At 39.6% G+C, this 25,223-nt stretch overlaps 1 protein-coding gene across 7 annotated transcripts in view; it reads left to right on the top strand.

The window, feature by feature from the left end:
* The window catches only part of CDK14 (cyclin dependent kinase 14), an 835,688-nt gene that overhangs the window by 258,902 nt on the left and 551,563 nt on the right, over nucleotides 1-25,223 (top strand). The gene's annotated exons all lie outside the window — the stretch shown is intronic.

Genomic DNA, 25,223 nt, shown 5'->3' with positions numbered 1-25,223 from the left:
GAGAGAAGTTAAGTTGACTCTGATATCATGCATTGTTCATTTATTGGAGTTGTTTTGCTTCCTTTTAAAATGGGCTTAGGATGCTAATGAAAGATCACTGAGGGAGTATAGTGTGTGATTAGAATTAAGTCATTTGCATAGGGAGATAAAAGCAGACAGAAATGGGTCATAAAACTTAAAGGGATATAGTTCGCACTATGGTGGATGGCCAGGGGGTGGAACAGAAGGAAGAATAGATCTCTGTCATCAGGATCTGCTTCAGGGTGAAACTCTTACCTTCACATTTTTGCACCTTAGTGCTTGGCACTGTGGCAGACATGTAGTAGGTGTTGGGACTGTGTTATTTGAAGCAGTCTAAGATGGAGTAACTGTCAAATGAGATGTTGAGAGCAAGCTCTGAGGTAAGTGGGAAAGTAGTGATTACATTATATATACTAAGGATACAGAGAAGTCAAGAGGAAAAGAAGGCAAAGAATTATTTTTTAAAAACAATGAAAACAAATCCATTTAAAATTATTTGGAAGACTTGATTGAAAAGAAACAGTAGACTGACAATCTGAATTCTAAGCTCCTTATGTAAGTAAATATTAAAATCAGACCCATACTTTTAACCTTAAAAATACAGGACTCTTTATATGACTCTTATATAGACCACCTAACTCTCTTTTACTTTAATTTGAAGTTTGTATTGGATAAACTAGATTATTCTGGTATCTGGATGATCAGATGCTAGTTTTTTACTAATTAAAGAAACCATAATTGAATTTTCTTGTTGAATATTTCCCTATCCAATGTAGTATTAACATTTAGTATATTAAGTAAGTTCTGATTGTGCATACACAGAATCTGTGTGCATTAATTATAGACTGTCATTTAAGTGTTCTTGAATTGAAGAGCTAATTGATTAAAAGTTGAAAATATTGAAATAGGAACATGCTGAGAAAATGTTTCATTGGGAATTAAAGTTTTATGAGCAAAAAACTATGAATACCTTTTAGGTGTGAATGATGAGGGGTTAAATAATCACTTAAGACTTATATGGCATGTCTTACATCTGGGCAGACCTTGAGCAGCTAAGTTGTTACTTAGCTAGGAACAGACATGATTATGTGGGTTATGTAATCTTATGTGACTGGGATAATTTTTCCCAACTGAAATTCTGATTGTTATTTCCCAGCTTATGACTCCCCGTTACCTATAAGATAAGACTGTAAACTCCGGCTGGCTGACGAGACCCTTCATGATTGTCCTTTGTCTCTTTCAGCCTTATTCCAAGTCTCAACTTTCACCCATTCTTCTTCCTTCTTCAACAACTTCCCTCAGATTTCCTGTAGGGAACCGCCTATATTCCCATCAGTGTGTTACAATATCTCCTACCTTATTTGTGGTGCCCATTCTGCTCTGTGTAAGTTAACTAAGTAACATTTATGAGGCTCCAAAAATATAACTTAAAAAATGGATCTCTGTCATCAGGATCTGCTTCAGGGTGAAACTCTTACCTTCACATTTTTCTACCTTAGTGCTTGGCACTGTAGCAGACATGTAGGCAAAACTGATCCTTCTGGCATTATACCATATGTTTTAAAGTAATAAACAATTGAAATATATATCCTCTATCCCAGTAAGCAATGAGTAAGAGTATAGAAATGATTCATCCAGTGTTCATACAACAAATATTTATTGAGCACCTGTTATTTGCCTGTCCTTAGGCCTGGAAACTTAAGAGTAAGATAGAGAAATCTCTGCCACTGTGCAACTTTGGTCAGGAAGAAGTGCACGGAATATAAACCAAAGCAAGCACAAGGAAAGAGAGACAGAGAGGGGAATATTGGTAAAATGGTCAGGGAAAGTATTTCTGGGAAGGTGACATTTGCATGTAGATCTGAAAGGAGGGAGCAAGCTATGGGAATATCTGGAGGAACAGGGTGCAGTGGCCTTGAGATAGAGAGGGGCTTAATGCTTTTAAGAAACAGGAAGGAGTTCAGGGTAGCTGGAGTACAGTGAACCAGGAGTCTGGTGAGAAGGTCTGAAAGTTAGCACCTTGCTGGCCCTTGTTAAGATGTAGCATTTTATTCTAAGTCAGAAACGAAGGTTTTGAGCAGGACAGTGATCCTTTTTTAAGCCCTTGGCTGTTGTGTATAGACTGGGACTGGGAAGGACCAGGAGAGCAGCAGCAGGAAGACAAGTCAGGAGACTGTTGCCATTGTCCTGAGACACATGGCAGTTTGAATGAGGATGGAAACAGTGGAAGTGATGAAAAGTGGTTGGATTTGCAGTAATTTCTGAAAGTAGATCCAAGAGAATTAGCTGTTGGATTAAATATAGGATATCAGAGAGAGCAATCAAGGATTCCCAAGTTTTTGATTATAGAAATCAAGCATATTACTGGTAGGCCATTTATTGAGATGGAGAATATTGGTGGGGGTGGGTGCCAGAAGCAGGGTTGCAGGGTATGAAATCAGGAACTGGGCTTGGACTTGTTAAGTTTGAGATTCCTGTTAGATATTGGAAATGAATTGTCATAAAAGTAGTTGGGTATACAAGTCTGGGGATGAGGGAAAGGTAGGGCTTGGAGATACAAATTTGGGAACCCTCAGTGTGTCATTTAAACCATGACATTTAAGATTCCCTGTGGAGGGAGTGTAGACAGAGATGAAAAGGGGTCCAAGTCCCAGTCCTGGGACACCTCTGTCTTTGGAGGACGGAAAGAAGAAGAATCTCTGGCAAAGGAGACTAAGAAGGCCGAGCCAGTGAGGTAGGAAGAAGGCTAGCTGTGGCGCCCATGCGAAGAGAGTCCAGGAGGGAGGACGAAGCGATAAGGTGTGTGGGTGGCTGCTGAGAGGTCCAGGTGAGGTCTGGGGATTGTCCACTGGGTCTGGTGTTGTGGAGGCCAGTGCTGACTGCGGTGGCATGGAGAGAACAGAGTCTGATTAAAAATGAGTTTAAATGAAAGGGAGCTTTTGCTTTTGTTGCCTTTCCTTTTGGTGTCAAAAAAACATTGTCAAGATCGCCGTGTGGTAATCATTTCACAACATATATATAAAGCAAATCATTATGTTATAAAGCTAAAACTAACACAGTGTTATATGTTAATTATATCTCAATTTTTAAAAAGGCAAAAATGAAAAAAAAAAAAAGAAAGAGAAAGAATGAAATCGAGGAGAAGCAGTGGAGCCATTGGGACTTACTACCCTTTTGGAGGAATTTCGGTATAAAGAGGAGTAATGAAGCAGTTGCTGGGAGGGGTTCAGGGATCAAAGGAAATTTAAGGTAGAAGATGACTTTAGCAATAATGACAATTTTAATCCCTTTCCCTCTTTTTTGTTAAACAGGAAGATAGGCTTTAGTTGAAGCAATTCTTAGGTCTAATATTTACAATCCCTATAGAAGCTGTCATTGAAAGAGATGGAGCTTATTACATTCTCTGTGGTGTTAAAATCTTTTTATAAGGTATCCAATTTCAGTGCTGTTACAGTGTGCTTGCTTTCCTCTTTTAACTTTTCAGATGTTCCATGGTGTCTTTGAACTGATACAAAGCTGAATTGCCCTGTGTGAGATTTTCTGTACACCTAGAAGTAATTTCAGAATAAAAAATTTTAGAGAGGACTTCAATGTCTGAAGCAAAATTGGTGACGGTTAAAGTATTCTAATTATTTTAGAATGCATAAATGGAGTTAAAAAAATCATGCATTTTTCCCCAGTAAAAAGAAGTGGTGGATTCCAATTGTGAAAAAAAAAAATTAAAAAGTATTTAAATACTTGAATAAAATTAGCTGATGCTTGCTACTTGATGTTTGTTCTGCCAAGCAGGGTTAGTTTTAGTCAAAATTAACTGTCCACACAATTATATGTTTACCTTACATTTTCAGTGTGTGTGGGGAATATCTTGGAGAAGAGGTCCCAGAGTCCGGTGGTGGTGGATAGCACAATAAGGAATTCTTATAAGTTATTTTACCTGATATTAAAATAGAATTTCTTAATAATCCTACCTTATGCTGCTTGCACATAGAAGTAAATACTTTGTAAATGACAGAAACAGTAGGATGGTGGTAGGTTCTTCTGGTTGAGGGTTAGCACATGTGGGTCTGCTCTACCTCTACATGAATATCACCGTGGATTGTTGACCAAGTTTTAATAAGAAAGCCAATTATTTGTGTCTGTGAAAGCTGATGCCTCAGAATTTGATTCTTCTTTGATCATATAGAACATTTTGTTTAGTGCAATCTCAGAAGACAGAGTCCTGCTTCCTGTTTGGATGAATTATCATAAGATACCCCATAATTTTTTAGAAGTGTGTATTGCCAATTTAGAACTGTTTATTTGAAAAGTTACTTGGTTACTACTGGCAAAATTGATTATTGGTGACTTTTGTTTTGTTTTTTCAGTTTTCTGTTGTCCAAGGTTTTCAGTGGCAGCCAGGGGTGAATACATTATGTAGCTGATTTTCCTGTTGGTAAATGTAAAGTTCACCTCTAGTCACTATATTCCCCTTGCATACCTGATGGTCATAAAATCTCTTGTTATTCTAATCAGTTCAATAAACCTTATATTTGAAGTTTTATTATGTAACTATGGGTTCTCAATTCTGACTTTACTCTTAAGCTGCAGCTTTTTATTTATAATGGAAAAATATGATAGATAATAAGAAAAGGAGGAAAGGTGAGAGAGAGGGGCAGAGGGGAGGAATGAGAGCAGACTTCTCATTAAACCTCACAGAGAAATATATATATAACTCCTTCTACCTTTAGCCAAAGGAAATATCAATAAAGGCTGTAGGGTAGTACCTAAATGCTAAAAAAGAGGTTGAATTTCATGGAATAGTGCAAAAGCACAGTGAAATCTCAATAGAATAGAAATACAGATACTGGCAAAGAAATCAATATGAACTGATGGATGTAAGGAGTGACTGAGAAAATGAGCCTGAGAGCCAATGGTGGACACAGAAGGAAGTGACCAGGCTGATCTGAACCAAGAGAACCAGGGCCGGCACCAGACCTCATACAGAAGTGCAAGCCCCGGATAAAGGGTGTCTGCAGTACCTAAAGACTTACCTGGTCACCCCTAAATATACATCATGCTTACCACTGGGGTGTAAAAGCCTTTGTTTTACTAAAAGCTATTCTCAGCACTTTATACACCATTTAGCCTCATAACAACCCTCTATGGTATACGAATTTTATCATTATCATTATTAGTCCCATAAGTTAGGTATGTTGCCCAAGGGCTGGATCAGGAGCCCAAGTTTGTCCGATTCTTGAGCTCACATTCCTCCCTAGCTGTTCTGTGCATTAACTTATATTGAAGTTAGTGCTTCAGGGTACCTGTTAATATCATCTCATCTATGATGTCTTTTTCTCCATATCAAATCTGTTTTATCTCCCCAAGTCCTGAAAAGAACCTTGGTGAGTGTGAGAGGACACGTCTGAGTCAAGGTGGGTAGGGGCCTGGCTGTGGTTCCTTGAAGTCTGGTGGTCCTGTCAGGGCTGTTGTTACTATGTTCCCACAGTAGAAACTGGTTGTGACAGGGTCAGTCAGGAAGTGTGACTTGTTTTTCATATGAACTTTTACATGCACTGAAGCCCCCTTTAATAATTATGAGAAAGAATGACTATTGAGAGAATCAGGTGCTTCAGGGAAGGATTGATAAAAGAGTTGATCAGTTTAGCCTTTGTATTGTGATAAGTAAAATCCCACTTTCCCTGAATTAGAATCAGTATTGGGGAGAGGAATAAGAGGTAGAGATGGACTCTGAGTTCCCCATGGCAAGCTGTTGAAACAATTCCCAAAGCTCAATTTCCCTTAAGGAATATGGAAAAATAGTTGGTTGTCTGCATCCAGGGTAACTAGGAAGAAACACATCTTTGAACCATATGGGCAGGCAGTACTTGGAATCCTGGAGTCTATCCAATCATTTTCCACCAGAGGGGAGAAAAGAACCATTGTTCATGAGGCTTCAAATCACGGAAATTGTTCAACTCTTCTAGGCTGTGCTCCTGTGATATTACAAAAGTTCCTTGTTGAATTATCAAATTATGTCTAGATATAGATAATGATTCTTGTGCTAAGAGTGATCATTGCTAGTCTTTGGATATATATTTCTCCTCTGTCCCAGCGTCTTACCTATTGAATTCTTTGTGACTCTTGTATTCAGAATTTGATCACCTCAAGTGAAAATCTGCTAATTTTGCTTGATCCATCATTCTGAGGCCTCCCACATTCTGCTACCATAGCATTTTCTTTCACTTCTTCTGTGACAGTTATTTCTTATATCATGTTTATTTGTATAAGTGTCTGTGAGAGTGGCAGTTGTTTTTCGTTCATCTTCATAACCCCTGTAGTGCTTAATAAAAGCTTAATAAATGATTGGTAAGTGAATAGAACATGAAAAAAATCCTTTAGTAATGAAATACAGAAAACGTAGTTTACTTTATGTCTTCTTAGCACCTTCTTTACATACTCCTGAGGTCTCTAGTGTACTTTTGTGGCTTTTTCCAAAATCCCCTTGTTACTCTTTCTTTAATTTTTAATAACCTTTTCTTCCTTCATGGCCAGAAGCCCTTAAAGCCCAGGGTTGGTGTAACAAGCTGATTTCCCTTTCATAATTTCTATGACATTTCTTAGCTATTAATGGGTGGTGATAATTAACCAACAATTTATAAATAGTATCTGCAAGGCCAAGTCAGTTTATTTCCCTTTAGGTATTGTGCCTAAAACTTGAATATGTGCTATCACAGCGACTTGACTACCTGGTTGCACTAATTGGTCCAACCATTCAGGCTTCCTGTGGATGCAGATAACTGATTATTAGGTTAATGCTCTATGACTTATGATGGTTACAAAATTTCCCCTGTAAATTACAAGAATAAAAGTTTTTAATGAGTATAATTTAGTACAAGTTTATAGAAATACTATTATATATAGTAAGTATGTGAAATAGGTTTGTAAAAACTTTTCACTGTTATTAAACTCATCCTTTTCTACCATTATATAAGCCAACATCAACCATAAATCTCCTTTTCCTAGAATTTAAAGCCACACATCTATTGAGTAATTTAGCTGAAGCTCTATCATCAGTGCTTCACAGGAGCTCTGCATCCTTCTGTATGTGTATTTTCACGTGAACTAGTGCTCGTGGTTACAAGGAACTGAAAATCAAATAAAAGTAGTTAAAGAAAAAAATGGAATGACCAGGTGGACAGTGTGGCTGAATAGAGACAAGGGCTGAACAACCACACTCTTAGTGTCAGGCAACAGGCAGCACGGGGACCGTGGCCGCTGGGATCAGGGCTTCATGTTTTCAGTGTTGTCTGTCCCTTACCCCGCCTCTCCTCTTAATACTTGATACTTTCAGGATTTCAGTCCAGCTTTTCTGCAGGACTAGAGACTCTGACACTAGTGTCTTTTTTTTTTTTTTTTTTGAGAGGGCATCTCTCATATTTATTGATCAAATGGTTGTTAACAACAATAAAATTCAGTATAGGGGGGTCAATGCTCAATGTACAATCATTAATCCATCTCAAGTCTAATTCTCGTCAGTCTCCAATCTTCTGAAGCATAACGAACAAGTTCTTACATGGTGAACGAATTCTTACATAGTGAATAAATTCTTACATGGTGAACAGTAGAAGGGCATTCATCACAGAAACTTTCGGTTTTGATCACGCATTATGACCTATAAACAATCAGGTCAAATATGAATATTCGTTTGATTTTTGTACTTGATTTATATGTTGATCCCACATTACTCCCTTTATTATTATTTTTTAATAAAATGCTGAAGTGGTAGGTAGATGCAAGATAAAGGTAGAAAACATAGTTTAGTGCTTTAAGAGGGCAAATGTAGATGATCAGATGATCAGGTGTGTGCCTATGGACTAAGTATTAATCCAGGCTAGACAAGGGCAGCAAAACATCCACGGATGCAGAAGATTTCTCTCAAAGCAGGGGGGGTGAGGTTCTGAGCCTCACCTCTGTTGATCCCCAAATTCTCACCTGATGGCCCCCCTGCGACTGTGCCTGTCTTAGGTTGTTCCTCCCTTGAGGAATCTTACCCGTCTCTGGCTAACCAGTCATCTTCCGGGGCCATACAGGGAAATGTAAAGTTGGTAAGTGAGAGAGAAGCCATATTGTTTGAAAAGGTTAGCTTTTTACTTCTTTGCAGATTTATGCCCTGTGGCTTCTATGCCCAGCACTTGTCTTGAGGTATCTTTACCACCTGGAGTAATTATGATACTCGGTAAATTCGATATGAGGCACGCATTCTATTTAAGGGTTGTAATTAGGAAGAAAGAAGAAAAGCTATAGATGTAGCATATGGAAGGAAACATGGGAGGATTGATTATTTCTTTGACATATCTTCTTGTAGAGTACCTTAAGTATGTATAGGTTTTAAACTACTAACTAATTTGCACACACATATTAACATAATAGGAATACAGTGACATAAACAAAACAAATCTATAATTACCATCCATCTCCAGTGAAGCCAAGAAAACCATTTAGGCACCCTAGGCATTTGTGAAAATTTGTCTATGATATGATGGATATTGTCCAACTGTACTTGAACAGTCTGAGAGAAATTAGACAAATTAAAGCAGCCCATTTCTGGGATCTGTTCACATCCCATATGTTCTTTTAACCGTAGATAGTCTATAGTCATAAGATTTTGGAGTGCTACACCTTGCACCCCTCCCAACTCCTGGTTGAGTTCCAACAGTACAGATCCGGTCAAATTCGTTGTCTCACTGTATGCACATGCCAGCCTAGACATCTCCCTCCTCATTCCTATGGCAAGTCCAGGAGACGGTGGGCTGGATGCAGCCACAACCGCAGCATCGTCCGGATCCCTGTGGAGGCTTTTTGATGATCATCCCCCGGCACAAGTCCTCCAGAGAGTGCTGATGCCGGAAGCTCCTCCTCATATCGTATCTTAGTTCATTTTCTGGGTATCCAAGCTAGGCCTTGATATTCTGCATAGAAACAAACAGACCCTTTGCCCACACTTTGACATGCCCTCTATACCACTGTGCAGAACTCAATGGAGGTCAGCACACAGTAACTGCTTTTTTTTTTTTTTTTTATTAAGAGAAAGGAATATTATCAGAAAAGAGTACCTCCATAGCTGATCATCTGACACCCTTTAAGTGATCAACATTAAGGATATTTAAAGCATGCGCTGATCTTTGATTTACCAATAGTTTTATCCTATCAAGGAGTAATCCCCCTTTTCTTTCTTTCTTTTTTTTTTTTTTAATTTTTAATCTACACTTACATGAAGAATACTATGTTTACTATGCTCTCCCCTATATCAGGTCCCCCCTAACAACCACATTACGGTTACTGTCCATCAGCTTAGCAAAATGTTGTAGAGTCACTACTTGTCCTCTCTGTGTTGTGCAGCCCACCCTCCCCTTTCTCCCTCCCCCCCATGAATGCTAATCTTAATACCCCCCTTCTTCTTCCCCCCCCCTTATCCCTCCCGGCCCACCCATCCTCCCCAGTTTCTTTCCCTTTGGTACCTGTTAGTCCATTTTTGGGTTCTGTAATTCCGCTGCTGTTTTGTTCCTTCAGTTTTTCCTTTGTTCCTATACTCCTCAGATGAGTGAAATCATTTGGTATTTCTCTTTCTCCGCTTGGCTTATTTCACTGAGCATAATACTCTCCAGCTCCATGCATGTTGCTGCAAATGGTTGGATTTTTCCACTTCTTATGGCTGAGTAGTATTCGATTGCGTATATGTACCATATCTTCTTTATCCATTCATCTACTGATGGACATTTAGGTTGCATCCAATTCTTGGCTATTGTAAATAGTGCTGCAATAAACATAGGGGTGCATCTCTCTTTCTCAAACTTGATTGCTGTGATCTTAGGGTAAATTCCTAGGAGTGGAATTCCTGGGTCAAATGGTAGGTCTGTTTTGAGCATTTTGATGAACCTCCATACTGCTTTCCACAGTGGTTGAACTAATTTACATTCCCACCAGCAGTGTAGGAGGGTTACCCTTTCTCCACAGCCTCGCCAACACTTGTTGTTGTTTGTCTTTTGGATGGCAGCTGCCCGTACTGGTGTGAGGTGATACCTCATTGTAGTTTTAATTTGCATTTCTCTGATAATTAGCGATGTGGAGCATCTTTTCATGTGTCTGTTGGCCATCTGTATTTCTTTTTTAGAGAACTGTCTGTTCAGTTCCTCTGCCCATTTTTTAATTGGGTTATTTGTTTTATGTTTGTTGAGGTGTGTGAGCTCTTTATATATTCTGGACGTCAAGCCTTTATCGGATCTGTCATTTTCAAATATATTCTCCCATACTGTAGGGTTCCTTTTTGTTCTATTGATGGTGTCTTTCGCTGTGCAGAAGCTTTTCAGCTTAATGTAGTCCCACTTGCTCATTTTTGCTGTTGTTTTCCTTGCCCGGGGAGATATGTTCAAGAAGAGGTCACTCATGTTTATGTCTAAGAGGTTTTTGGCTATGTTTTTTTCCAAGAGTTTAATGGTTTCATGACTTACATTCAGGTCTTTGATCCATTTTGAGTTTTACTTTTGTATATGGGGTTAGGCAATGGTCCAGTTCCATTCTCCTACATGTAGCTGTCCAGTTTTGCCAGCACCGTCTGTTGAACAGACTGTCATTTTGCCATTGTATGTCCATGGCTCCTTTATCAAATATTAATTGACCGTATATGTTTGGGTTAATTTCTGGAATCTCTAATCTGTTCCACTGGTCTGTGGCTCTCTTCTTGTGCCAGTACCAAATTGTCGTGATTACTATGGCTTTGTAGTAGAGCTTGAAGTTGGGGAGTGAGATCCCCCCTACTTTATTCTTCTTTTTCAGGATTGCTTTGGCTATTCGGGGTCTTTGGTGTTTCCATATGAATTTTTGAATTATTTGTTCCAGTTCATTGAAGAATGTTGCTGGTAATTTGAGAGGGATTGCATCAAATCTGTATATTGCTTTGGGCAGGATGGCCATTTTGATGATATTAATTCTTCCTAGCCATGAGCATGGGATGAGTTTCCATTTATTAGTGCCCCCTTTAATTTCTCTTAAGAGTGACTTGTAGTTTTCAGAGTATAAGTCTTTCACTTCTTTGGTTAGGTTTATTCCTAGGTATTTTATTCTTTTTGATGCAATGGTGAATGGAATTGTTTTCCTGGTTTCTCTTTCTATTGATTCATTGTTAGTGTATAGGAAAGCTACAGATTTCTGTGTGTTAATTTTGTATCCTGCAACTTTGCTGTATTCTGATATGAGTTCTAGTAGTTTTTTATGTACAGTATCATATCATCTGCAAATAGTGACAGTTTAACTTCTTCTTTACCAATCTGGATTCTTTGTATTTCTTTGTTTTGTCTGATTGCCGTGGCTAGGACCTCCAGTACTATGTTAAATAACAGTGGGGAGAGTGGGCATCCCTGTCTGGTTCCCGATCTCAGAGGAAATGCTTTCAGCTTCTCGCTGTTCAGTATAATGCTGGCTGTGGGTTTATCATATATGGCCTTTATTATGTTGAGGTACTTGCCCTCTATTCCCATTTTGCTGAGAGTTTTTATCATGAATGGATGTTGAATTTTGTCAAATGCTTTTTCAGCATCTATGGAGATTATCATGTGGTTTTTGTCTTTCTTTTTGTTGATGTGGTGGATGACGTTGATGGATTTTCGAATGTTGTGCCATCCTTGCATCCCTGGGATGAATCCCACTTGGTCATGTTGTATGATCCTTTTAATGTATTTTTGAATTCGGTTTGCTAATATTTTGTTGAGTATTTTTGCATCTACGTTCATCAGGGATATTGGTCTGTAATTTTCTTTTTTGGTGGGGTCTTTGCCTGGTTTTGGTATTAGGGTGATGTTGGCTTCATAGAATGAGATTGGGAGTATTCCTTCCTCTTCTATTTTTTGGAACACTTTAAGGAGAATGGGTATTATTTCTTCTCTGTGTGTCTGATAAAATTCCGAGGTAAATCCGTCCGGCCCCGGGGTTTTGTTCTTGGGTAGTTTTTTGATTACTGTTTCAATTTCTTTGCTGGTAATTGGTTTGTTTAACTTTTGTGTTTCTTCCTTGGTCAGTCTTGGGAGGTTGTATTTTTCTAGGAAGTTGTTCATTTCTTCTAGGTTTTCCAGATTGTTGGCATATAGGTTTTCATAGTAGTCTTTAATAATTCTTTGTATATCTGTGGAGTCTGTTGTGATTTTTCCATTCTCATTTCTGATTATGTTGATTTGGGTTGATGCTCTTTTTCTCTTAATAAGTTGGGCTAGAGGCTTATCTATTTTGTTTATTTTCTCGAAGAACCAGCTCTTGGTTTCGTTGCTTTTTGCTATTGTTTTATTCTTCTCAATTTTGTTTATTTCTTCTCTGATCTTTATTATGTCCCTCCTTCTGCTGACTTTAGGCCTCATTTGTTGTTCTTTTTCCAGGTTTGATAATTGTGGTGTTGGACTATTCATTTAGGATTGTTCTTCCTTCTTCCAGTGTGCCTGGATTGCTCTATACTTTCCTCTTAAGACTGCTTTCGCTGCGTCCCACAGAAGTTGGGGCTTAGTGTTGTTGTTCTCATTTGGTTCTATATATTCCTTGATCTCTATTTTGATTTGTTCATTGATCCATTGATTATTTAGTAGCATGTTGTTAAGCCTCCATGTGTTTGTGAGCCTTTTTGTTTTCTTTGTAGAATTTATTTCTACTTTTATACCTTTGTGGTCTGAAAAATTGGTTGGTAGAATTTCAATATTTTGGAGTTTACTGAGGCTCTTTTTGTGAGCTAGTATGTGGTCTATTCTGGAGAATGTTCCATGTGCACTTGAGAAGAATGTATATCCTGTTGCTTTTGGATGTAGAGTTCTATAGATGTCTGTTAGGTCCATCTGTTCTAGTGTGTTGTTCAGTGCCTGTGTGTCCTTACTTATTTTCTGCCCGGTGGATCTATCCTTCAGGGTGAGTGGTGTGTTGAAGTCTCCTAAAATGAATGCATTGCAGTCTATTTCCGTCTTTAGTTCTGTTAGTATTTGCTTCAAATATGCTGGTGCTCCTGTATTGGGTGCATATATATTTAGAATGGTTATATCCTCTTGTTGGACTGAGCCCTTTATCATTATGTAGTATCCTTCTTTATCTCTTGTTACTTTCTTTGTTTTGAAGTCTATTTTGTCTGATATTAGTACTGCAACCCCTGCTTTCTTCTCACTGTTGTTTGCCTGAAATATGTTTTTCCATCCCTTGACTTTTAGTCTGTGCTTGTCTTTGGGTTTAAGGTGAGTTTCTTGTAAGCAGCATATAGATGGGTCTTGCTTTTTTATCCATTCTATTACTCTGTGTCTTTTGATTGGTGCATTAAGTCCATTTACATTTAGGGTTACTATTGAGAGATATGTACTTACTGCCATTGCAGGCTTTAGATTCGTGATTACCAAAGGTTCAAGTTTAGCTTCTTTAGTATCTTACTGCCTAACTTAGGTCGCGTATTGAGCTGTTATATACACTGTCTGGAGATTCTTTTCTTCTCTCCCTTCTTATTCCTCCTCCTCCATTCTTCATATGTTGTTTGTTTTGTTCTGTGCTCTTTTTAGGGGTGCTCCCATCTAGAGCAGTCCCTGTAGGATGCCCTGTAGAGGTGGTTTGTGGGAAGCAAATTCCCTCAGCTTTTGCTTGTCTGGGAATTGTTTAATCCCGCCATCATATTTAAATGATAGTCGTGCTGGATACAGTATCCTTGGTTCAAGGCCCTTCTGTTTCATTGCATTAAGTATATCATGCCATCTCTTCTAGCCTGTAGGGTTTCTGTCGAGAAATCTGATGTTAGCCTGATGCGTTTTCCTTTATAGGTGACCTTTTTCTCTCTAGCTGCCTTTAAAACTCTTTCCTTGTCCTTGATCCTTGCCATTTTAATTAATGTGTGTCTTGGTGTTGTCCTCCTTGGATCCTTTCTGTTGGGGGTTCTGTGTAATTCCATGGTCTGTTCGATTATTTCCTCCCCCAGTTTGGGGAAGTTTTCAGCAATTATTTCTTCAAAGACACTTTCTATCCCTTTCCTCTTTCTTCTTCTTCTTGTATCCCTATAATATGAATAATATTCCTTTTGGCTTGGTCACATAGTTCTCTTAGTGTTGTTTCATTCCTGGAGTTCCTTTTATCTCTCTCTATGTCAGCTTCTATACGTTCCTGTTCTCTGGGTTCTATTCCTTCAATGGCCTCTTGCATCTTATCATTCTGCTTATAAATCCTTCCAGGGATTGTTTCACTTCTGTGATCTCCTTCCTGACATCTGTGATCTCCCTCCGGACTTCATCCCACTGCTCTTGCATTTTTCTCTGCATCTCATCCCATTGCTCTTGCATTTTTCTCTGCATCTCTCTCAGCATGTTCATGATTTTTATTTTGAATTCTTTTTCAGAAGGACTGGTTAGGTCTGTCTCCTTCTCAGGTGTTATCTCTGTGATCTTTGTCTGCCTGTAGTTTTGTCTTTTCATGGTGATAGAAATAGTTTGCAGAGCTGGTACAAGTGACGGCTGGAAGAACTTCCCTTCTTGTTGGTTTGTGGCCTTCCTCTCCTGGGAGAATAGCGACCTCTAGTGACTTGTGCTGGGCAGCTGTGTGCAGACACGGCTTCTGCTTCCTGCCTGGTTGCTATGGGGTTTATCTACGCTGTTGCTCTGGGCGTGGCCTGGCTGGGGCTTCTCCTCCAAAATGGTGGAGCCCCGTTGGAGGGGGAGCGGCCGGGAGGCTATTTATCTCCGTAAGGGGCCTCTGTGCTCCCTGCTGCCCAGGGGGCTAGAGTGCGCAGAGATCCCCAGATTCCCTGCCTCTGGTCTAAGTGACCTGTCCTGCCCCTTTAAGACTTCCAAAAAGCACTCTCCAAACCAAAACAACAACAGCAACAATGAGAGAGGGAACAGAAAAAAAAAAAAAAAAAGATAAAGCAAAAAACACGCGATTTTTTTTTATCCTCAGGCGCTGGTCCCAGGCACCCGCTCACTGGTCCTGCTGCCCTGCCTCCCTTGCACCAGCGTCCCTGTCCCTTCAAGGCTTCCAAAAAGCACCCGCGCACTGGTCCCTCAGGGAAAAACACGCGATATTCTTTGTCCTCAGGCGTCGGTCCCAGGCACCCGCTCTCCAGTCCCGCCGCCCTGCCTCCCTAGCACCGGGGTCCCTGTCCCTTTAAGGCTTCCAAAAAGCAATCGCCAAAAAGAGAAAAAAAAAGGGGTAAAAACGCGCGATTTCCTCCGTCCTCAGGTGCCTGTCTCAGGCACCCGCCCACCAGTCCCACAGGGAAAAACGCGGAATATTGTTTGTCCTCACGTGCCGGTCCCAGGCACCCGCTCACCAGTCCCGCCGCCCTGCCTCCCTAGCACCGGGGTCCCTGTCCCTTTAAGGCTTCCGAAAAGCAGTCGCCAAAAAGAGAAAGAAAAAGGGGAAAAACACGCGATTTCCTCCGTCCTCAAGTGCCGGTCTCAGGCACCCACCCACCGGTCCCGCAGGGAAAAACGTGGGATATTGTTTGTCCTCAGGCGCCGGTCCCAGGCACCCGCTCAGCAGTCCCGCTGCCCTGCCTCCCTAGCACCGAGGTCCCTGTCCCTTTAAGGCTTCCAAAAAGCACTCGCAAAAAAAAAAATCAAAACCGCTCCCGTTTCTTTCCATCCACCGGGAGCCGGGAGAAGGGGCGCTCGGGTCCCGCCGGGCCAGGGCTTGTATCTTACTCCCTTCGCAAGGCGCTGGGTTCTTGCAGGTGTGGATGTGGTCTGGATGTTGTCCTGTGTCCTGTGGTCTGTATTTTAGGAAGATTTTTCTTTGTTATGTTTTCATAGCTCTATGTGTTTTTGGGGGGAGATTTCCACTGCTCTACTCACGCCGCCATCTTGGCTTCGCCCCTCCACTAGTGTCTTTTAAGTTGATACTTTCTCTGCTTTGCCACCATTGGGGGATAGGGAGTGGGGTGCAATTCAGCTCTGGCTGAAAAAGTCCCAGGGAATGACTGGTCTAGGTTGGACCCTAGGCTGGACCCTTCGTCTGGTCCTGGACAGGGCGCAGCGCCCCTTCATCTCAATGAATGATGTTGGGGGAGGGGCCAGGCCAGAATCTCATGTTACTTTAGTAACCACTAAAGAAAAATATTCCATAGGTGTGGCAGAGAGGCTTCAACTGGTATCTGAGTGCTGCTGTTGTCACTGTTTTACCTGATACAAAAGGATGATAGGAGTAAGTTTATAAACATTTTGGAGTTGTTATTATCCCTGCTACTTAGGCAGTTTTGCAGTGAACCTCATTTTCTGTCTCACCAGTGAGGTTTGACTGATTGTATGATCTCTGCGTAATCATGTAAAGATTCTTCCTTAGACAAATAATTGCTTTGCTTTGCTTTCTGTTCTTTGAGGGTAATGTACATGTGGTTTCAGAATAAGCTGAAGTTTTAGCTTTAAAAGGCAAATACTAAGACATGGACCACAGGAAAGCTAATTCAGTTCCATAGTAGCACATGTTTTAATTTCAGTTGTTAGCGTCTTCAGTTTGTTATCTTTTCCTTATTCTGAGTGTTTGTTGTTGAATGTGCAGTGTTGTTACCCATTCCTTTTATGGCCCTGCTTCCCATTTTATGTCATACGTGTAGAGAGACAAAGGAAACACATTATTTAATGAATATTTGTTATTTTAATATTTTAAAGTACATACTAGATCAATAGCAGAAAATTTCTAGATTTAAAAATGTCAAAGGTAATTCAGAATGATTTCTGTCTGGCTGGCAGGATCTTTTAAGAAAGGTTTGTTCCTTTTGGGATTTTCCTGATTTTCTAAGTGAAATTTTAGAAAGCTGAGATAGAGTTCCTGAAAGCAGGAAAGCTGACTATAGCCATGAACTCGAAAAGTTTTTCTCCCCTTTTCATAGTTAACTCAAAAACTTAAGTTTTAAGACACCAGACTTAGCTCCTTGAGAAGCTTTTCGATAGTCATGGACTTGCAGCCTCTCTCCTTACCGGCATCCTGACAGCAGGAAGAGGGAACATCCTCACAGCTTCCTCAGTGCCTGCTGCCTTTCTTCTTCTGGCTGCCTGAGGATTTTGTGTCTGCTGCTGAAGTTTTATAATTGAATTCACATTCCTAAGATCATATTAGTGCTACACATGTGGAATTCTCTGATACTATTCTTTTGTGAATGTGGGCATAATAAAATCGCTTTTACATCTGAGTGTTCCACTCCATTTCACACACTTGGAGCATGGCACCAGTCAAAAATCCAGTTGTGTGTTTGCTAGGGTGTAAATAGGAAAAACTATACTGGGCCATGTGAATGTCCATATCCATTCCTGTGTTACCTGAATAAATAATAAGTATGTGACTGTCTAAGTATACGTATGTAGGAAACCTTGTAATATTTGTTTTAAGGCCAAGACAAATCACAGATGCAGACAATTAAACATTTAACTGAGGAGAAGCAAAGACTGAGATGCAGACCAGTTGTTACCTAGGGTTACTGAAGATGCATGAACAGGAAACATGCAATAGACAGGAAGGAGGGCAGTTGTTCCCGAACTAGGAGTGGGCTGATACCTTGGGTTGAAGCAGAACTGTGATCAGACGTCAGATTTTTGAAATACAGACAAAAATGAGGCCTGCCTTTTTATTATTGTAATCTGTATCTGTTTCTGTTACGAGATTCATGATTCTCAACCTTCCACGCTGCTTTTTGACAAACACAATCTGCAATTCTCCTGTTATAGCCCTGTTTTTGGACTTTTAATTTCCAATCTAAATGAAATTCATAATTGAATTTTTTTTCACCTGGACATGTTTTCTGCAATTCAAGTGAACAGCCCAGGACTCACTTTAGCCAAGAAACAAATAAAGAGACTCTGTCAAATGCAAGAGCCACTATCAGCAAGGTAGGGAGGGCAGAGAGGCAGGCCTGTGTGGGTGGGTGTGTTTGTTAGGATTGTTTTATTGTTCTGGATGTGTGGATTTTGAATGGTCTGCCCTCAGTCTTATTTTCCCCTTAAACCTTCTGTTTTTAGGATGCAATTTAACAGAATGCAGCATTTTTCAGAAACAAATTTACTGGGTTGTATAGTTATTATATATACTGATAAAAATAGTTCATATTTTTCCCTCCAGAATCCAGAAAACATTTAAAGTTGTATAAAATTAATAAGAATATCCTGAAGTTTCCATGAAATTTATATATGGATATTTTTGGTATTGTGGCTAAGAAATGGCTTTTAAACATTCAACTTAAACTCCTCCAGAATTTCACAGTGTTTTGAGAAAGTGTTTTAAGTAAATAACATTTCTCTAAATATATGGGAGTGTAAGAAATGATGGGTATCAGTGGAGAATTGACTTAAGTTTCTAGGATTTATTTAAAAACTAGGGTTTAGTTTTGCTAAAACATGAACCTTTTTTAAATCAATAATAACATGAACATTTCACTTTAAAAGTTTACAGTCGTAAGAAATTGCTAGGACAACGTGAATTGTAATAATTTGAAGTTCAACCTCTTTTTGGGAAATTTCTGTCTTTTCTCCATTACTTTTTGAAGGAAAATGTTTTTCCCTCTTTTAGACCCAAAGAATTAGTGAAATTAATTCATAAAGTAGGTGACTTATTATATTAGATTTATGTGCATTAAGTACCCTTTCCTAGTCTTTGAAATGTTGTCTTATTTAATGTTTCTTTTCCTTTTTCAGTTAAAAACAAAAGGCTTTCTCTGTCTTTCTTCAGTTACTTCTTTTCTCTAGGTTCTTAGGGTATTTTTCGTTTGTTTTTTGTTTTTTTGCCTCATCTGTCTGTTAAGGCCCTGCATATGTGAAGGTCAGTTATCTGGAGCTTCATTTGTCTGAGATAGCTCCAAATAAATTGAGATGAGAGAAGAATTTCAGCACAGATGAGAAGTATCACAAAGCCTACAGGGTACAGCCTGTGGTCACTGGGTGCCTATGCTAATTATTTCTCTTCCCAGGAAAGAGTTGCTAGTTCTGCTTTGAACTCACCTATTGACAGATCCCTCTATTCACAGTCTTCTAATCAGCCTGTTTATTTGGTTACCCAGTACAGGGATGGTTGAAGAAGCTTAGAAGGACTGAGAAGAATGTGGTGCTGGAAGAAGGAAGTAGCACACTTATAAGAAGGAAAGCCTGATTGCAAAGAGAGAATGAACCATAAAAATGAAGCAGAGAAATGCTAGATGTCAGTTTCTGAGCTCAGGAGCCAGTGGCCCTGCATATTCTCCATTAAAGCCCGATGGCTGTGACTAATGTTCATAAGTGACCCTGTCATCTACTGAAGATTATATTGTGTTTGTTATAATCCACTTAAAAAGTCAAGGAAGTGCATATTTTTCAGAATTAAAACAATCACACATGAAGGCAGGCTTTGCAAGGGATTAATCAGCTAAGTAGATATCAGATTAGTATTTTTGTCGGTCAGTTTTCTTTCCCATCTTTTCTTTTATATCCACTGAGATGACAGTTTAACAAAAGACTTTCTTGTTTCTTCTCTTTGAAGTTAGACCCTTTATTTTAACTGCTGCTAATGCTTTTCTGTGATGCGGTTTCAGATACATCTCAATGTCTCCTAATCAAGATATTCTTTATAGCAGTAGATTGTGAATCCTCTTTGACATGAACATAATAATTAATTTCCTGCAGCTTTGCCTGCTAGCCTCTATTTTTACTTGGGCTTTATGGCTAAACTTTTTGTATTATTGCGTACAGTTGTGGACACTGTTTTCTCCCCACACATTCTTCCCACGCATTCCACAAGCTCCCCGCCGTTTCCACTCTCTAGGAGAACACAGAATTTTTGGAACTACTGTCATCAGCAGATATTTCTAATATTTATTCATTCAACAAGTGTTAAGTGCTCTTCTAGGGGCTGGGGAAACAGCAGATGAGTAGAAGTCCATTTACATTCTAGTGGGGGAAGAAGACAAACAAAGTAATTGGATAGCAAAGCAAAAACAGTACAACATGGTGGGAAGGGAGGATCAGCAACAGAAGGGGGAAAGCCTGGGAAGGATTCCTAGGGGAAGACTCCTGGGATCCAGCTGAATAATGAGATGGAGGTGGCCAAGCGATTATATGGGGAAAAACATTCTAGGCAGTGAGAGCAGAGAAGACTGGGATTCCGGAGGCAGGAATCGGCTTTCAAGAACAGAAAAGCTGTCCATTGTGGCTGGAGCAGAGTGTGGTGAACCCTGAGGTCCCCTGCTTGCATCTGCTTGGTCAGGAGGTGCCTAGGCTAAGCAGAAGCCCTTCCTCCTGGCCTCTATCAGCAGTGGCCAGTGCAGGGGCACACAGAACCGACCTTCCATTTCAGGTGGGACTGAGGTTGGGCATGTCTGTTGAACGTGGGCATCCTTCCTGGTTCTGCCAGTGCTCCCTGTCATGCCTCCTTACCTTGTTTCTCTAAGAACGCGTCCTCAGTGAGTGAGGTGAGCAGGAATCCGGTGCAGTCCTTTTTCTCAGGAACCTGGACCTGTGCCATGTAAGTGGACATTTGGCCTTCCTCCTGGATCCCTTAGGGACCCTTGTGTGGCTGCCTACTCATCACACTCGCTTCGATGTTCCAAAGAGACCTAAAACTCAATGTGACAAAACTGAGTCCATGACAGTTTCCCCCACTCCTCAGCCTTCCTTTCTTCCTGTGTCCACTCCTTTAGTTTATCACTCCACCTTTCCCCTAATTGTACTAAGAATTCAGAATTGTACTTGGATTTTCCTTTTCCGTTACACGTCCCATCCAGGCACTCAACAAGTAACTCACACTGAGTGTCTCTTACTTCTTTTGTCTTTCTATGGCCATTTTTATTACTCAGGTACAGGCCCTTGACTGTCTCTTAAGTGGCCTCCTTCACCCCTCCAGTCCAATTCTACACTACCATTATCTCCTGGAAAAATGAAAAACCCAACCAACTGCTTTTGTGCTTATAGTCCTTTAGTGACTTCCTATTAGATTAAATGGCTTCCTGTGGGATAGCTTCCTGTAGGGGAAAATTCCTAACTTACTGGCATGGCTTACGGGACCCGCTGTGCTTTGGCCCTGGGCCGTCTTTTCTGCAGCCTTCCCAGCAGCCACCCCTGTGTGTACTGCTCAGTGGTTTCCTGAGGCAGCTTCCAGTTTCAGACCTCTGATGCCTTAGCCCTGTCCTGCTGTTCCTCAAACACCAACCCCTCCTGGACAGCGCCTGGAAGTCTCAGTATTGCACTGCCTCCTCACTGAGTTCTTCTATGAGCTGCCCAATCAACATTATTTGTACCCAACTAATTTGCCCTCAAAACAGTTATTTCAGTGTCTTGTAATCACTCAATTTATTTTCAAGCACTCATTGGGTTCCTTGAATGCAGAGGACATGGCTGTTCAGATTACTGAGCACATCAGTACATGTTTATTGAATGAATAAATAAAGAATAAAGGAGAAACTATTGTGTGAAGTTTGCTGGTTTTTATACAGGATAGCCTAGTGAACACCACACTGTACATGCCCTTCTCCACCAACTCTACGGTTGATAAAGGAACTACTGAGATGAAGTAACTGAAGATAACATTTCTAATGTGGATTTTTTCAGGGAATATTGACTGCTAGGGGATGAGAGATTATCTAAGCCCAAAATTATTGAGCTTAGAAATTCAATAATTCCTTTAAATATCTATTAATATTTGATAAATGCCTAGCGTAAAAGATGCAGTTCATATGGTTTGTTCCTCAAGGGCCTTAAAATGGGGAAATGCCTTTTTTTTTAACATTTAAAAAAATTTTGGAATAATTATGGTTATTAGACTCCCCCCATTATCAAGTCCCAACCACATACCCTATTACAGTCACTGTCCATCAAAGTAGTAAGATGCTATAGAATCACTACTTGTCTTCTCTGTATATACTACCTTCCCTATGCACCCCCTACATTATGTGTGCTAATCATAATGTCCCTTTTCCCCCTTATCCCTCCCTTCCCACCCATCCTCCCCAGTCCCTTTCCTTTGGTAACTGTTAGTCCATTCTTGGGTTCTGTGAGTCTGCTGCTGTTTTGTTCCTTCAGTTTTTGCTTTGTTCTTATACTCCACATATGAGTAAAATCATTTGATACTTGTCTTTCTCTGCTTTGCTTATTTCACTGAGAATAATACCCTGTAGCTCCAGCCATATTGTTGCAAATGGTAGCATTTCTTTTCTTCTTATGGCTGAATAATATTCCACTGTGTATATGTACTATATCTTCCTTAACCATTCATCTACTGATGGACACTTAGGGTGCTTCCATTTCTTGGCTATTGTAAATAGTGCTGTTGTAAACATAGGGGTGCCTATGTCTTTTTGAAACTGGGCTCCTGCATTCTTAGGGTAAATTCCTAGGAGTGGAATTCCTGGGTCAAATGGTATTTTTATTTTGAGTTTTTTGAGAAACTTCCATACTGCTTTCCACAATGGTTGAACTAATTTACATTCCCACCAGCAGTGTAGGAGGGTTCCCCTTTCTCCAGATCCTTGCCAATATTTGTCATTGTTTGTCATTTGGATGTTGGCCATCCTGCCTGGTGTGAGGTGATACCTCATTGTGGTTTTAATTTGCATTTCTCTGATGATTAGCAATGTGGAGCACCTTTTCATGTGCCTGTTGGCCATGTGAATTTCTTCTTTGGCAAAGTGTCTGTTCAGCTCCTCTGTCCATTTTTCAATTGGCTTACTTGCTTTTTGTTTGTTGAAGTGCATAAGCTCTTTATATATTTTGGATGTCAACCCTTTATTGGCTCTGTCATTTATGAATATATTCTCCCATACTGTAGGATGCCTTTTTGTTCCATTAATGGTGTCCTTTGCTGTACAGAAGCTTTTCAGCTAGATATAGTCCCACTTATTCATTTTTGCTTTTGTTTCCTTGCCCGGGAAGATATGTTCATGAAGAAGTTGCTCATGTTTATGGCCAAGAGAATTTTGCCCATGTTTTTTTCTATGAGTTTTGTAGTTTCATGACTTACATTCAGGTCTTTGATCCATTTCAAGTTTACTATTGTGTATGGGGTTAGACAATGATCCAGTTTCATTCTCTTACATGTAGCTGTCCAGTTTTGCCAACACCAGCTGTTGAAGAGGCTGTCATTTCCCCATTGTATGTCCATGGCTCCTTTATCGTATATTAATTGACCATATATGTTTTTGTTAATATCTGGACTCTTTATTCTGTTCCACTAGTCTATGGGTCTGTTCTTGTGCCAGTACCAAATTGTGTTGATTACTGTGGCTTTGTAGTACAGCTTGAAGTGGATAAGTGGGATCCTCCTTGCTTTATTCTTCCTTCTCAGGATTGCTTTGGCTATTTGGGGTCTTTTGTGGTTCCATATGAATTTTAGAACTATTTGTTTCAGTTCGCTGAAGAATGGTATTGGTATTTTGATAGGGATTGCATTGAATCTGTAGATTGTTTTGGGCAGGATGGCCATCTTGACAATATTGTTTCTTCCTACACAAGAGCATTGGCTAAATTTCCATTTGTTAGTGTTCTCTTTAATTTCTCTTAAGAGTGTCTTGTCAGGGTATAGGTCTTTCATTTCCTTGGTTAGGTTTATTCCTAGGTATTTTATTCTTTTTGATGTAGTTGTGAATGGAATTGTTTTCCTGATGTCTCTTTCTGCTAGTTCATTGTTGGTGTATAGGAATGCAACAGATTTCTGTGCATTAATTTTGTATCCTACAACTTTGCTGTATTCCGATATCAGTTCTAGTAGTTTTGGAGTGCATTCTTTAGGGTTTTTTATGTACAATATCATGTCTTCTGCAAATAGTGACAGTTTGACTTCTTCCTTAGCAATCTGGGTGCCTTTCATTTCTTTGTTTTGTCTGATTGCCATGGCTAGGACCTCCGGTACTATGTTGAATAACAGTGAGGAGAGTGGGGCATCCCTGCCTTGTTCCCGATCTTAATGGAGAAGCTTTCAGCTTGTCACTGTTAAGTATGATGTTGGCTGTGGGTTTGTCATATATGGCCTTTATTATGTTGAGATACTTGCCCTCTCTACCCATTTTGTTTGAGTTTTTATCATGAATGGATGTTGAATTTTGTCAACTGCTTTTTCAGTATCTGAGGAGATGATCATGTGGTTTCTGTCCTTCTTTTTGTTTATGTGGTAGATGATGTTGATGGATTTTCAAATGTTGTACCATCCTTGCATCTCTGAGATGAATCCCACTTGATCATGGTGTATGATCCTCTTGATGTATTTTTGAATTCAGTTTGCTAATATTTTGTTGAGTATTTTTGCATCTGTGTTTATCAGGGATATAGGTCTGTAATTTTCTTTTTTTTGTGGGGTCTTTGCCTGGTTTTGGTATTAGAGTAATGCTGGCTTCATAGAATGACTTTGAAAGTATTCCTTCCTCTTCTATTGTTTGGAAAACTTTAAGGGAATGAGTATTATGTCTTCTCTAAATGTCTGATAAAATTCAGCAGTGAATCCATCTGGTATGAAAGTTTTGTTCTTGGGTAGTTTTTTGATTACCGATTTAATTTCGTTGCTGGTAATTGGTCTGTTTAGATTTTCTGTTTCTTCCTTGGTCAGTCTTGGAAGGTTGTATTTTTCTAGAAAGTTGTCCATTTCTTCTAGGTTATCCAGTTTGTTAGCATATAGATTTTCATAGTATTCTCTAATAATTCTTTGTATTTCTATGGTGTCCATCATGATTTTTCCTTTCTCAATTCTGATTCTGTTTATGTGTATAGATTCTCTTTTTCTCTTAATATGTCTGGCTAGAGGTTTATCTATTTTGTTTATTTTCTCAAAGAGCCAGCTCTTGGTTTCATTGATTTTTTTCTATTGTTTTATTTTTCTCAGTTTTATTTATTTCTGCTCTGATCTTTATTATGTCCCTCCTTCTTTTGACTTTGGGACTCATTTGTTCTTCTTTCTCCAGTTTCTATAAGTGTGACTTCATTTGGGATTGTTCTTCCTTCTTTAAATAGGCCTGATTTGCTATATACTTTCTTCTTAGAACTGCCTTCACTGTGTCCACATAATTGGGGGTGTTGTGCTGTTGTTGCCATTTGTGTCCTTATATTGCTTGATCTATTTTAATTTGGTCATTGATCCATTGATTATTTAGGAGCATGTTGTTAAGCCTCCATGTGTTTGTGAGCTTTTTTTGTTTTCTTTGTACAATTTATTTCTACTTTTATACCTTTGTGATCTGAGAAGTTGGTTGCTACAATTTCAGTCTTTTTGCATTTACTGAGGATCTTTTT

Source organism: Manis javanica, chromosome 6 (genome assembly GCF_040802235.1).
Source record: "Manis javanica isolate MJ-LG chromosome 6, MJ_LKY, whole genome shotgun sequence".
NCBI lineage: Eukaryota > Metazoa > Chordata > Mammalia > Pholidota > Manidae > Manis > Manis javanica.
This window is presented reverse-complemented; position numbering and strand designations above follow the sequence as displayed.